The sequence below is a fragment of the Lolium perenne genome, chromosome 1, assembly GCF_019359855.2.
Source record: "Lolium perenne isolate Kyuss_39 chromosome 1, Kyuss_2.0, whole genome shotgun sequence".
NCBI classification, from domain to species: Eukaryota; Viridiplantae; Streptophyta; class Magnoliopsida; order Poales; family Poaceae; genus Lolium; species Lolium perenne.
Window position 1 is genome coordinate 23,287,098 of NC_067244.2, and position 4,583 is coordinate 23,291,680.

The 4,583-nt window shown below is 47.5% G+C and overlaps 1 long non-coding RNA gene across 1 annotated transcript; it reads right to left on the reverse strand.

The window, feature by feature from the left end:
• Positions 1-665: 665 nt before the first annotated feature.
• Positions 666-1,201, reverse strand: LOC139836129 (uncharacterized). The gene is made up of 2 exons (XR_011752397.1): positions 847-1,201; positions 666-761 (listed from the first exon to the last, which is right to left on the reverse strand). It is a non-coding gene; the product is annotated as an uncharacterized lncRNA (long non-coding RNA).
• Between the last annotated feature and the right edge of the window lie 3,382 nt (positions 1,202-4,583).

Here is a 4,583-nt window from a genome sequence, read left to right on the forward strand (position 1 = left end):
AGTTTTTTTATGTGTACTATCTGCAAAGTCAATTATATATTTATTTATACTAAAATATTATACTTGTTTATAATTCTACCAAGTCAATTCACAAATATTTCTTATGTGCTGTGCTAAATTTTAACCGCATTATATAAGAAAAGTTACATTAGGTTTTGAGTACATTGTGCATTAGGAACATATTTAAACTAAATCTCTAAAATGCAAGAACACGGAGAAATACAGATATATGGCTTCTCGGACTAATTTGGGCTGCTTACACGAATTGACTTTATATATGTGTGTACATCCTTATGTTGTTAGATGTCTCAGTTGTATGCTAAGGAGTATCTAGATAGAGGTTTCTGTTAGGATTAGATCCTAACTGCCATAGGCAGTTAATTAGTGCCCAAACCACCACCGTCCGTACGGACGCCTTTTTATCTAACAGGCATCTCCTACAGACGCCTTCTCTTGTAACCGACTTCCCGAACAGACGGGAACCCCTGTATAAATACCCCTTGTTGATCAATGAAGAAGATAGTTGAATCATTTTGTTATCTTTCTCGTTTGTCTCTCGATTACTTTCAACACGTTATCAGCACGCTCTACAATCTTGAGCGATTTCGAGATCGACAAAGAACGAGGGCGATGAACCAGAAAAAGGGAAGAAAAGTCAAATCGAATAAGATCGCTGAGGCGCCCAATTGGCGCTTCTTCTCGCCTGATCGATTCCTTCGCTGGCCTTCATTGTTCCAAAGATTGATGGCAAAATCCAAGAACTTGGCTTCAAAACCATCAAAATTGATGAACAGAATAAGAACAGTACAGGGAAGAAAAGGTAAGGATTCATGAGATTATACATGCCTTCAATCGTCTCTGCGTTCTTCGTTTCGAGGAAGGAGAAATCGGCCCACTGGCCATCACCGTCATTGCTCCTTGACGATCGTTGTGTTGCATCGAGCGAGCCCTCGCGCTAGCCTCAACCGCCCTGACTTGCACGGCCGAAGGAGCGGCGCCACGCTCGCGAAAACAGCCTCCTCTCCAGGAGCGACGGCAGCGGGAAGCTTGGGCGCCGCCCCCCGCGCGACACCCCCGCGGCACGCTTGGTCTTCGCGACCGATGGCTGGGCGACGCGTGCAGCCCGGGAACCGCCTTTGGCGGCGGCGGCCGGCAACCTCCAGCACGGAGTGCGGCAGCGCCCTCCGGGCCATCCCCCTGCAGCACAACGGCGCCCTCCATGCCCGCGTCCACGGCCTCGTGCTGCTGCTCCAAGCGGCGCCCCCACCAGAGGACGACCGACGCGGCTCCTCATGCCCCCGTGGCTGCCGTTTCCGCGTCGTGCCTGTGGTCGGCGCCCGGCCCCACCTCCACGGCGGTAGCCTCGTCTTCCAACAACCCGCCCTCAGCGGCGGCGGTCGCGGCTACTAGCGGACGACAGGGCTCTCCTGTCACCGGCCCAGCTCCCGCGGCGGCCGGCCGGACATCGGCTCGGTGCTGCTTCACGTGGTGGCCGGTTCCTGGCGACCCTGACCAGCACCCCGTGGCGTCTGCGCCCACGATAAGCCTCCACGCGATGGCGACCGTGGCAGCACCAGCCCACCGGAGGCGCAGCTAGCGCCAGCCCCGGCTCCATGGCGACTGCCTTGTCTCTCTCCGGGACGGAGCTTCCGGGCGCGGGGTCACCGCGGCGGCCGGCCTTGGCAACAGCGGCCTTCAGTGCGCAGCGGCGGCCCTCGGCCCCATTGCTGAATCACTCGGCGGAGGCGGCGCCGCCCCAGCGCGGCGGCATCCGGCGATGCGCGCCTGCGTGTGCGGTGGCCGCCCCTTATCCAAACCAATCCATCGATTGGTATGACCGTCCAGGAAAAGGGATAATGAAAGTTATCCCTTCGTTCAATTTGCATCAAGCCTCCTGTACTTACAGGAATTAGCAAAAATAGGCTATGGTCAGAGCCTCACAGGCCATCAGCACACAACAGTTTCCGTGACTGTAGTACTACTGGTTAGTACAATTCCTTTTCCACTACGTTAAATTCAGTACATCTTTATTGTACTGTGGACCCTGTTCAGTACCATGTATTCCAGGTAATGTGATGTAATATATTTCCATGTTTGCCACATGTTGAGATTATTAGTCCATTATTTGCAATTGAGATTTTAATTTCTTGCAAATAAGACAATCAATTCATCTTAATTGAGCTACGTTCGGTTCAGTACGAGCAAGAATTGATACGCGAAATTCAAAGTGATTTCTTCAAATTGATGTTTTGGGATCACAAGGTGGTGTGTAGATCTACTGAATTGCAGATTATCTACCACTACTAATTAAGCCTACATTTTGTCTTGATTGACATTTTGATTGCTTAAAGTGCTCTTCCATACATTTTATTAATTTATGACACAAGGTACTAGAAATATGAGTATCTACTGATTTTATCAGATTATACTCTCTAGTGCTGAGAGATGGACCCCGAAATTTTCTTCGGGGAGTATCTACAATGTGCCATATTTAACAATTTGAAGTTCACACTAATGGTTTCAAGCCCACTTCTTGAAATCATCATTAATTTTGCAACATTCATTACAACATAACCATGATGGTTTTTGGTTTACCAAGTGTAAATTAAATTCTCTGGTTTACTATATAGATGAACGATGACTCGAGAGTTTGATGCAATCGCTCTCAACGGCCACAACTATCCTATATGGGCCATGGACATCTAGATCGCCCGTGCGTCCCGTGGGTTAGTGCGTGCAATCCATGCTCCAGAAGTTCCACTCCCAGCTGGAGTCACACGGCTGACAGATGACCGAAAATATGTTGCTTTGTACATCATAAGGCACCATGTTCATCCAGATCTCAAATCTGAGTACTTGTAGGAAGAATCCCCTAGTATTTTGTTTCAGGCCCTCAAAACGAGGTATGAACAGTAGAAGGCAGTTGTCATGCCTGATGCATTCCATGATTGGACACATCTTCGACTCCAGGACTTCAAGTCTGTCGGGGAGTACAATCATGAGGTTCATAAGACCAGTTCCAAACTGCGCTTTTGCGGGAAGGAACCTACTGATGCGAAAAAGATAGAGAAAACTTTATCTACTATGCTCCCATCTGACAGGATCCTCCCTCGCGACTACCAAGTCTATTTCGATCTTATTCATATTTTACTTCATGTTGAAAGCATGATGAGCTACTTGCTAAGAATGGCTCTCAGTGTCCGGTTGGTTCTCAACCTCTAACTGAAGTTCATATGAACGTCGCGGAAGGACGAAAGTTTGATGGTGGCTTCAAAGGCAAGCCCTCGAACTTCAACGGTAAGCGAAAGCGCAACCAGAACAGGAAGTCCAGAAACTCAGACCGTGGGAAAGGCACCGCAAAGGCAAGTTTGACAAAACTAAGCTTTACGACAAGTGTGGATGCTACACGCACCCCACTGACAAGTGCAAGCCCACAGCATCTGGCCATTATCTGCAGCAATCCCATGGCCGCAACGCACCTCGAGGGAAAAGGTTTGAAGCCAACCTCAACCTTCATCCAGATGGCGCCGATGGAGCTGGTAGTTCGCGAAACGTTCCTTCTGGACCTCGCACCACCGTAACTCTCCAGCCGTCGAAGGACCCTACAGAACGGAGGACATTATAGTTGAGTATGCCTCAACCTACATGTTTGGAGACTTCGTCTAGTCCCACTATCTCCTTGGTGGTCGCTTTATTGATGTCCATTTGTGTTGTTGTAGTAGAACATATATATTGTATCAGCACTCTGATATAAATAAGATTGTATACATTCTATATATCTGATAAAGATTTCCATATTGGAACTTCTTCGATTCTATATATAGATTTCTACGAGTGCCAATCCGATGGATGTGGAATAAGTATATGAAAATGTACCCGCTCTATTGTCTGGATTGAACTGCACGTACATCCAACTTGTAGCGCATGTTGCATATAATGCAATTCCATCGGTCATGGGTTGCATGAGCTAAACTTTCCTAGTCATGAGATTTAGTTGCACTATTGTGCCAGTGGATCACTTCAGTCCCTTGAACACATTCAAGGTGATATTTGTGGTCCCAACCAACCATTGTTTGGACTAAAGATCGAATTAAAACAATTCAAATGGACAAATATTGTTGCATAATTCTCTTCACATGCCTCCACTATTTTGTGCATGGCTCCGAGGATCGAAGTTCAGCACAATGTCCTATGTGTCCATACACAATTGTTTTTGGTTTCGTCTCTGATCAAAAGGATTTTCTCATTGCACGACCCATGTTAATGAATTGCAATTTACCAACTTTACATTGGAGTCATGCAGTTTTACACGCTGCTACTGACTAACTGTATATAGCAGTACTTCCCCTCTGCAATTGATACGTGGAAATCCTCCGAGCATTTCCCATCTACGTAAGTTCGGAAACGCTTCACGCGTACCGATCTCACCACCGCAGCGTACATCATGGGCCCACATATGCGGGATCTATGTGGGGTACATATATCCGTCGATAACCCAGTACCTTGAACCCCACATAAGGGATGTGTTCATAGCCCAGTACGCTGATTGCTTATATTTAAGGAGGATTATTTCCAGGCATTAG